We start from the raw sequence: 10,374 nt of genomic DNA, 5'->3' as shown, positions 1-10,374 counted from the left end.
CCCTGAGTCTGACTTCATACCTGCTGGAGTGCGGTGAGCTGGGCTTTGGCTTTCTAGACGTTCAGGGAGGTAGCTGTGATTTGTAGCCCTCTTTTGTAACACTGTCATCTCTCAGCAGCCCTTTTTGCCAGATGCAGATACACGGGTTTACAGTCTGTAAGACCACAGCAATGACTGTAGCCTTCATGGTGCTTCTAGAAGGCAAGGGATTCCCGACACGGCGACATCAGCCCCAGAAGGCGTGAGTGGTGCCGAAACCTTTGGCTGGCCCTGGATACGCGGCAGTACCCTGGGAGGGTCAGTTACAGCTTCTCGGGGCACCCTAGCGGAGCGGGGAGAGCCCTGCCCTCTCCCTCATTAGTGCCTGCTTTGGTATTTTCTTCTCCCTTAGCCTGCCCTGCTTTCCTTTGTTTCTTGTCCTCGCTTTGTTGCAGGGCCTACAGTTCCAGCTGCAAAGTCAAGGCAGGCCAGAGAGGCGGTGGCTGTGCGTTTGTTCCAGGAAGGGCTCATCCTGCAGGGAAAGAAGTGGTGTCGGGCCAAGGCGCTGGCCTTGCTGCCTGGGGCGGGGGGGCTCGTCTCCCACACGGTTCCCGTGGCGTGAGATGTCTGACTGCCGTAATGCGCGCGTTCTGAGCGGCAGAAGGGCCGTGAGGGGCTGGGAGACGGATGTGGGGCTGTGGGTAAGAGGGTGAATGAAACACTGCGGCCTGCCGCTGGCAGGGGCACGGGAAAGGGGGGATCGAGGCGGAGGAGACGGGCGTCATCACGCGGTCAGGACGCGGAGAACGCGGCCTCTGGGAGCCGTCGGCCGGCGGAGCAAGCCGGGAGCGGGAGTCTGCCGGGAGCGGCCTTCCGGGCGGCGACGTTCGTTTTTGGGGCTGGCGGCGACGCGCAGGTTTTCTTCCAGCCGCTGTCCGCGCGGGAGGCGCAGTTTCCTGCCGTCGCTTTGTAGCTTTTTTGCGGGGGGCCCGCGCCGCGGCAACTCGATCGAGCCGCCGCCTTCGCTGCCGCCACCCCTGTGTCCCGGCAGTCGGTACTGCGGGCCTGGCGGCCGGCCTTATGACGCAAATGCGGTACTGCGCCGCCTTATGACGCGAATGCGGTACGGCCGCCGCCGGGCAGGCGAGCTGCTGCCGAGCGCTCGCCGCTGCTGCCGCTTGGCGAAGGGCGGTGACGCAGCGTGCGGGTTGCGCGTGCGCGGCAGCGCTGCCGCCCTCCCCGCTGCCTCCCGTTGACTGGTAGGAGGAGCAGGAGCACGGCGCTCGCGCATGCGCATTGTCCCGGGAGCGGCCTCCAGCCCCTCCCGCGCGGCGGACGGCGCATGCGCGGTGGCGGGGAGCAGCATGGCGGCGCCCTTCCTTTCGGCGGCGGGCGAGGGCCGGGACCAGCGGTGTGGCGAGGGAGACCTTTCGGCGGTCGCAGGCTCGGGGGTGTCTCTTGGGGCGGCCCCGAGGACTAAGTTGCCCGATCCTCCTCTGGGGGTGTCGTTGACTGCGTCAGGCTTAGGTTTGCTCGCGTCGTCCCTGGCTTGCTTTGTTATTGTAGCAGGGTGGGTGAAAAGGGAAGGGCCTAATATTTGTCTTTTAGGACTAGTTGCTGTGGCTGAAGCTGAAGAGAACAGAAAAAGGCGAACCAGCTGAAGAATGAAGCAAAGCAGATCCAACTGGAAGCTCCCTCTATCTGCAGAATACAGAAACCCTGCCTCTTTGAGTGAGGAATGCTCCTAATTAATAGATCTCGGCAGATTACATCACTAATGTATAACGCAGGGTCTGTATATGTATCCAAATATATACAGTACGTCCATGTATTGCGCGTGTGTGAGTGAGATGCTGTGTATCTATGAACCCTCGCATTTAAAGAGCTGTAAGACACTGCCTGTACTCTCTTAGATGGATGACAGTTGAGTAACCGGAGGTACAGAAGAGGAAGGGGGGAGAGAGCGAGATGGAGAGAGAGAAGTGTCTGAACTGTATGTTTCTCCAGATGGTGCCAAAAGCGGGAGCTGCGGTGAGTCCCAGGCCCTTGGGCATGCGTCCCCCTTCTTCCTCGTCCCGGTTCCTCCCTGCCCTCTCTGCATCCCCCACCCCTCCCAGGTCCCTGCCTGTCTTTGCTTTTCCCTGCCTCCGTCTCTCTGTTGCACTGTCCTTCATTCCTCTTTTGTTCTCTTTTCGTCTGTATGCCTGGCTCCCTGTCCCTCTGTCTGTCTCCCTGACCCTCTCTCTTTCCCTCTCTATAGTTTTTTCCACTTACCCATACTCCTGTTCTCTCTATTCTTGTGCCCAGCTCCCTGTCCCTCTCTTTATCCCTCAGTCCTGGTCCCTGTTGCTCTTTCTGTCTCCCCACCTCTCTGTCCTTCTCCCTGTCCCTATTTTTCTTTCCCTGCTCCCCGTCCCTCTCTTTCTGTCTCTGTCTGTGCTGTTCTGTGCCCCTGTCCTTCCCCCCCTGCTCCAATTCTCTGTCGTTCTCCCTGCCTGCCTGCTGCTGCCATCTCTCCACTGCCTGTCCTGCTCACTGTCCCTCTCTTTTTTTTTGTATTTCATTTTCTGGCTGCCTGTCCTTCAGCTTTTTTTATATTTGTCTTGTCCTTCTTTTTTGCTATTCCTCTGTTCCTCTGCCTGTCCCTCTCTTTCAATATCATTCTACCCTGCTTCCTATCAGTATTTTTATTTTCTCTGTCTCTGTCCTGTTCAGAGTGCCTCTTTTTCTGTCCCAGTGTCCTAGTCCCTGTCCCTCTTTTTCTCTCTGTTCTTCTTGTTCTTTCCCTTCGCCCCCATTTCTTTTTCTGTTCTCTCCATCGCTTGGTACTGGTTCCACTCCCATTGTTTCTTGCTATATCCCTCTGCTCTGCTCTGCTCTGTATGCCTATTTTTTTCTTACTCTATCCTGCTGCACATTGCTGTTTTTTAAATCCATTTCTGTCCTGTTCCCTAGCCCTGTTTTTTTCTGTTACTCTATCCTGATCCCTTTTTCTGACAATCCTGCTTCCTGTAAGTCTTTTCTTCTTTCTCTGTCACGGTCCCTGTCCCTTTCTGTCTCTCTTAGTCTGTCCTTCTTCCTTTCTCTCTCACTATTCCTTTGTTCCTTCTGCTTCTTTCTTCGTCTTTATCCTGCTCTGTGTCCCTTTTTTCTTTTTGTCATTCTGTCCATCTTCTTGTCCCTATCTTTTCCAGCTTTCTCTGCCCCGCTGCCTGTCTCATTGTTAATTGCTGTATCCCCTGTCCAGCTGGCTGTCCCCTTACCAGCCCTCCTACCCCTTCCGCCCCTCCTTGTTGTCTGTCCAGCTTCTTGGACCTTTTTGCTCTTCCTCTGTTGGAGCCCTGCAGTTTTTCTTTCTCTGCCTCTTTGTGCTGTCCTGCATACCTTCTCTCTGTTTTCAAACCTTTTCTCCTGTTCCCTTTCTTTGGTTTCTCTCTCCATCTCTATGTCCCATCTCTCTCTCTCTCTCTCCCCTCCTGCCCCATCCCAGTCCGCATCAGCATCAGTTTTTCCTTCTGCAGCTACTCTCCTGCTTCCATCATCTTTCTCCCTCTATTTCTCTCTCCTGCTCCCCATCTTTATTTTTTCATGCTCCATATGTCTGTCCTGCTGTGTGTTACTGTTTTTTTGTTCTCTGCTTCTTTGTCTGCCTCCCTGTCCCTCTCTTTCTCTGTTCTCTGTCCTTCCCCCCCTCTAGTTTTTTCCTGCTCCTTCTCCTTTTTTCTCATCTGTCACCCTGTCCTGCTTCCCGTCCCTTCTTTTTCTCACTCTGTCCTTCTTCCTGTCTTTTTCTCTCTCTTTGTGCCTCCTGCTTCTTCCTCCATCTCTGTCCTGCTCCCTATCTGTTTTTCCTCTCGTGGTCCCTCTGCCCTGCTTCCTCCCCCTGTCTTTTCTGTCTTTATTTCTGTGTCCCGTTACCTGTCCCATCCTGCCCCCACAAAAGTGGCACACACGCATGAGGCTCAGGGAAAAGCGTCCAGTGGGTGGGGGGGAGGTGGGGATGTGGGTGGCATGTGACTGGGGAGTCGGGGTTTGGCATGCAGCGGAAGGACCCTGAAGGGTGGGGAAGGCTCTGGGTCAGCTCGGGGGGTGGTGTGGGGGGCTGTGCGCGAAGAGTGGGTCCCAGGGAAGGCCACGGCGTGTGGGGGGGGTGGCAGTGCAGTCATGGAGAGGTTCTGGGGATGAAGGTGGGCATGACGTGTCATGCTGGAACCAGAGCGGTCGTGGTAGAGCCCTCTGTGGCCATGTTGGGGACTCTGGGCTCTGCGGTGGGGGGGAATGGTGTCCCCACAGGGTCAGAACTCTTGAGAATGCCGCGGCCTGTGGCATGTCACATTAGCTTCTAGTGCAGGCTGGGACGTGTAGTTCTCTGCCAGGTTTGCAATCCCGTATGTGGCGCTCTGTGGCACACCTGGAACTCTATGTCAGGTGCCAGTGTCTTCTCACCCCATGACAAAGCCTTCGCATGTCTGTTCCTTGCCACCATGTGCTGCTCACACCCAGCCCCGTGAGTCGCCAGGAGCCGCGTGGTGTCCCCGGTTTGGTGCAGAGGGTGTTTCCTGACAGCGGTGGGATTGAGCAGGGCCGGAGCCATCCCAGTTGACAACAGAGATACGGGGAGGGTATGAAGGCAGAGGGTATTGGCAGCAGTAACTTAAGTCCCTATCAAATAATTACTGGCTGACTAAGGAGATTGGTATCGACTCCCAGGTCTTGCTGTTACTGTTACAGTAACCTATTGTCAAACATTAATGAAAGTTACAGCAGAATCTCATTTGCAGATGAAAGAAGCCTTGTTGGCCCATCCGTATCTGGAGCGATGTCACTCTGGAAGCCGGAGGCTGGGTACATGTGAAACAACACCAGAGGAAGAATCCTCTTACACGTCAGTGGAAAGGTCCATTTCAAGTACTGTTAACCTCACAGATGGCAGAGAACGTGGAAGGAACAAAAGCCTGGATACGTGTGGCACATTGTAAAAGAAGTACATTGTCGCGACGGGAACTAGCCCTGAGCCAGAAGCGGGGAATGGTACAAAGCAGACCGTTTCCCTCAAGGTCAAATATGGACTGGGAAATAGGAGAGTGTACACCTCTCAAACTGATGTTGAAAAGGAAATAGTCTAGTGAATTACTCTAGCGAACAGTATAATTGGGAAAGTTATACTGACTTAGAGATCTTACTGAGATTACTGGTCTCTTTTCTGTTTGTAACGTTATTTTTCATAATACTCTTTGTGAACCACTGTCAGGTTTTAAAATACTACGGAGATACTGCCTGTTACATCTTTGCCCTGCGCTGTAAGAGGGATGTTCTTTAGGGCAGTGTAATTCTTACTACAGTCTCTTGCAAAAAATTGCAAGATCGACACATTCTTTGGATTGTTGGATACGTACAGCGTTGGCTGTCTTCCCACTGACTCCGGGCTCTGCTGCAGGCCCACACACTAAGCCAGATCCAGATGCGTATAGCCTGTTTCATCTCATGATGTTGGCTGCAACATCCATTGTTAATCTGGGAGCAGAGCAGGTGAGCAGAATGCCACGGTGCTTCCGAGGAGGCTGTCATCGGTGTCGACTGGCATGAAATCAACTGACCAGCACTCTGTCTGCAGATGAGGAAGAGGAACCGTGCGATTGCAGTGACATCCTAGTTAGCTTGGGTGGTCTTTGTCGAGGATGGATTCCGATTCCCAGCCCGCTCAAAGCTAAGTTGAGGTGCCAACACTATCCACGCATGGGGTGGCAGGAAGGGGTTTTACATTCAGTGCAGTGGAGAGGGCAGTTTGGAACAGGACATCTTTGGGCAGAGAGAGGGTCCACATTCCTTTCCACAAAATATGTGCATCTGATGGGCAGGGCAGTTCCTGCCTCTGTCTCTGTTGTGTAGTTTGTATAGTCTGTCTCCTGTGTTCTATGCCGTACTTTTATGAATTCATGATGTTCCTGTTGTTCTTTGTGCCCGGTGGGCATGTAGCTAGCCATCCCTAGGGTCTTGCACATGTCGACTCAGCAGCATAGCGCCAATCAAGGGCTGCTTCACTTGTGTTACAAGCTCAAAGCATGGATCGGTCTTGTGTCTCGAAAGTTTCTGGTGTCTTTCACTGTCTCTTCCATGGTGGCATTCCAGTCTGTTGTCAGCTCCACTCTCAAGCCGTTTGTTTTACACAGAGCCCTTTTTCTGGGCCTTCTTTCCCACGTCCTTGTGTTCTTAGGTCTTAGAGCCATGCTTCTTGCACATCTGTCATCTCAGTTTTGACCATAACATCTTGTCATGGATCGTGACGTTTGACTTTCTCTGGGGCCGCCTTAGGGCCTCCTCATCTTGTGCTTGCAGCCCAGTAGGTCTTGCTGCCTGACAGCGTCTGCAATCTGGGAGTCATTTTTCTTGCTGAGAGTTTTCTCTCATCTCTGTGTTGCAGCATTTGTGGTGTTTGTGTGTGTCCAGGTAGCGGCTCCTCTGCCTGGGGGGCGTAGCAATGGTGGGGCTACGGGAGGAATAGCAATGAGAGCCTCTGCTTAACCTTGATCTGCATCTATGACTGTTGAGGCGCTGACCGTGCGGTGCATTTCAGGTCAAGTAGCTGTCTGCAGCAGGCAAGGGTGGTCATTTCCATAGTGATTTGTAGGTGCTGAGGGGGTGGCTGGAGCCTTCTGGGAGAGGCTGCTTGAGTGGTTGTCGAGCAGATCGGGTATCCAAGCTGTTAAGGCTTGAATGTGCAGGGCTTAGTGTTAGGGTGGTTTTGTGGTTTGTTTTTGTTTTGTTTTGTTTTGTTTTTTAGTTTAATGGCAGGCTGCAGTTGGGATCTAGATGGTATTCCTAGATGGGAACAAGACCTTTGGCATTGTTCAGCTATTGCTCCTGTGTATATATAAAATAAAAAAGAAAGGACACTAAACCAAAAAAAAGGTGTATTTTATATATGAAGGAATTTAAAATAGAAAAAAGTCTGGATAGAGCTATCCACATTTAATATGTGTTACACAGTAAGTCTAAATAGATATTATATGTAATCTAGAGATTATAAATAATATTTATAAATAGAGATTATATATAAGTGTAAATAGATATCTAAGTCCAAGCAGATATAATTGTAAATAGGTATCTAAGTCTACATACATGTAACTGTCAAAATATATCATAAGTGTAAATAGAGATAATATATGTCTATGCAGATACTATATACATGTCAAAAGATAGATATATATGTAAATATGTCATTATAAGTGGAAATAGATAATATATATATAACATAGATATATTTAGGGAATATATATGTGTAAGCAGATACATAAGTGGAAATGTCTATGATATATAAAGTTTTTAAAATGTAAAGAAGCCCTGTTTATAGAAAAGACTTAAAACCTCGACCCCCCCCTCTAAAAATCTCTCTATTGAAGATAGAAAAGTGCTTTCAAAAGCTGCCCCTTCTCCTTTTCCCCCTTTTTCCATTCTGATTTTGGGCCCATTCCCACAAACAGGGCCCTTCCCCTGTGAAGCCAGGCACACATAGCGGGAGCCAGGGCCATGGCACAAAAATACCCCAAACCCCCCAAATCTGGGTCTGCAATGCGAAAAAAACCCAACAGTTTGGGAGTCCCAGGAGTGACAAATCTGCCTCGATATGTTCAGCTGGAAAGCAAAAAACCCCCCATTTTCATGCACAAAAGCAAAAATCATGAGTTTTTGTGTTGTGGAAAAGCAATAAAACCCCCCCAGATTGAATGTATGGAAGGAGCAAAAAAACCCAATTTTTTAAATATGTAAAAGCAAAAAAACCCTCACTTTGGGGAAATCTTGAAGTGAAACATGGGCAGTTTCAGAGGTGTCGCTGTGGATTATCCAGTGTGGGTCAGTTATCCGGAGCAGATTATCTGTTGGGGGTTATCCCAGGTGAGTTCTCTGCTGTCGATATCCTGGGTGGACTTCCTGGTGTAGGTCATCCCCACACATGTGCCCCCATGCATCTTTCTACCCACACACACGGCCCCTGTCTGTGTCCCGTCCCCTCCCTTCCCCAGCCCGGGCTCCATGGCTTCCCTGCTCCTTCACCCCCCCTCTCCACCTGGGTCCATGTCTTTACCCCTGACCCCAGTCCGTGTTTCCTGTCTCCCCACGAGTTCCCCCCCCCCGCGAGTTTTTCCCCACCTGAGCTTTTTCCCCCACTGGAGCTTTTTTCCCCACATGAGTTTGCCGCATTCACTGCTGCTGCAGTGGGGACAGGCAGAGCGATTAGTGGCTGTGGACAGGAGCTGCTGCAGCTGAAGCTGGAGAGGCCAGAGAAAGGTAAAGCTGCCGAAGAATAAAATAAAGGGGATCCAGCCAGCAGCTGCAGACAGGAGACAGCCTGCCTCTCCAGGTGAGGAAGGATCCCTGCTGGCGTAGTCCTCAGCAGATCCCATCACCAACGTGCACGGCAGGGTCTGTACGCATAACCAAAAGCACAGTACAGCCATGTAGTGTGTGCGTGTGCGAGGCTGTGTTTCTAGGAAGCCTGATAATGCAAGAGCTGTAAGACACCAGTCTGTTCTCTTAGGTGGAAGACAGTCAAATGACCAGAGCTACAGAGGAGGAAGGGAGAAGGGGAGGGAGACAGACGTGTCTGAACTGTCCAATTATCCCAGCAGCTCTGAGAGCGGGAGCTGCAGTGAGTCCTGGACCCCTGGGGCTGTCACCCCTCTTCTGCATCCTGGTCCCTCCCTGCCCCTGCCTTCTCTTTCTCTCACTGCTGTCTTTTTTTTTTTTTTTTTTTGCTTCCTGCACCTCTTCCTCTCTTATTCTCCAAGTCCCCCTCTTTCTCTGTTGTTCTGCCTCTCCGTTTTCTTTTCCTCTCTGCACTTCTGTTCTGTCCCATCCCTCTTTTTTTTTATCCTCTGTCTCTGCCCTACAGCCCATCACTACTTTGTCTTTCTCCATCTATCTGTCTGTCTTCCTATCCCAATCTTGCTAATTCCTCCCTGTCTGCCCTTTAGCCCTTCACAATTCCCACTGCTCTCACCTGTCTGACGCGGTGTCTATTTTTAAATTCCTCTTTCTCTGCCCTGTATTCTTGATACACTTTTACTTTCTCAGATTCTCTTGTTCCAGGTCCCTGTCCCTATGTTTTAACTTCTTCCCTCACTGTCCCATAGCCCACTTTTGTCTTTATCATTCTCTCTCTGTCTGGCTCCCAGTCCCTATTCTTTATTTCCCCTCTCTCTCCCCTTTAGATCATCAATGGTTTTGGTATTTCTCAGTCTTTCTTGTCCACTTCAGTGTTCCCTTTTTTAATTCCTCCTTCAGCCCTGTGGCCCATCACTAATCTTTGTTTTTCTCCATCTCTCTGTCTGGCACCCTCTCCTGTTTTATTAGTTCCTCCTCTCTGACCTGTAGCCGATCACTGTTGTAGCGGGTTTGTGTGGCAAGCTGGGGCAGGGGCTGCAGGGGTGGGTTCTGCTACTGATCAAAGCTGAGCCAACCAGCAACACTGGTAGCCCCTCTGTGATATTTAAGAATGGCTAAAAAAATGCTGTGCAGAAGCTGGGATAGAGAAAAATGGGAGCGTGAAACAGCCCTGCAGACACCAAGGTCAGTGAAGAAGGAGAGGGAGGAGGTGACCCAGGAGCCAAAGCAGAGATTCCCCTGCAGCCCGTGGGGAAGGCCATGGTGACACAGGCTGTCCCCCTGCAGCCCACAGAGGACCCCACGCCAGAGCAGGTGGATGCACCCAAAGGAGGCTGTGATGCTGTGGAGAGGAGCCCACACCGGAGCAGGTTTTCTGGCAGGACCTGCGGCCCCATGGGAGTGACCCCACACTGGAACAGAAGAAGAGCGTGAAGGAGGAAGGAGCAGCAGAGACAACTTGTGATGAACTGACTGCAACCCCCTGCTCCCTCTTCCCCTGTGCTGCTCGGCGGGAGGAGGCAGAGAAGTCAGGAGTGAAGATGAGCCCAGGAAAAAAAGAGAGGGGTGGGGGGAAGGTGTTTTTCAGATTTGTTCCTATTTCTCATTATCGTACTCTGATTTTGATTGACAATAAATTCATTTCCCCAAGTCGAGTCTGTTTTGCCTGTGACAGTAATTGGTCAGTGATCTCTTTGTCTTCATCTTGACCCACAAGGTTTTCTATTGTATTTTCTACTCTCCTGTCTTGTTGAGGAGGGGCAATGATAGAGCAGCTTGGTGGGCACCTGTTGGCCAGCCAAGGTCAACCCACCTCAGTTTCCTTCTATCAGTCATGCTCCCTGTCCCTATTTTTTAAATCTTGCCTATGTTTCTTGTATGCCATCACTTTTGAAACTTTCTTTCTACCTCTTCATTCCTATTTAAATTCTTGCATATGTTTCTTAAACCCAGTTGCTTTTTAAATTTTCTTGCTACCTTTCCCTCTCTCGGTCTCCCTGACCTTATTTTAAT

At 51.0% G+C, this 10,374-nt stretch overlaps 2 long non-coding RNA genes across 2 annotated transcripts; both read left to right on the top strand.

Annotated features, from left to right (window-relative positions):
- Nucleotides 1–1,312: 1,312 nt before the first annotated feature.
- On the top strand, nt 1,313–7,787 carry LOC104314482 (uncharacterized). Its single transcript, XR_011325510.1, has 4 exons — nt 1,313–1,506; nt 1,588–1,770; nt 1,893–2,010; nt 4,761–7,787. It is a non-coding gene; the product is annotated as an uncharacterized lncRNA (long non-coding RNA).
- A 185-nt stretch (nt 7,788–7,972) lies between these two features.
- LOC138686153 (uncharacterized) lies at nt 7,973–10,016 on the top strand. Its single transcript, XR_011325511.1, has 2 exons — nt 7,973–8,338; nt 8,516–10,016. It is a non-coding gene; the product is annotated as an uncharacterized lncRNA (long non-coding RNA).
- The last annotated feature ends 358 nt before the right edge of the window (nt 10,017–10,374 follow it).

This window comes from Haliaeetus albicilla, chromosome 7 (assembly GCF_947461875.1).
Source record: "Haliaeetus albicilla chromosome 7, bHalAlb1.1, whole genome shotgun sequence".
Taxonomy (NCBI): Eukaryota; Metazoa; Chordata; class Aves; order Accipitriformes; family Accipitridae; genus Haliaeetus; species Haliaeetus albicilla.
This window is presented reverse-complemented; position numbering and strand designations above follow the sequence as displayed.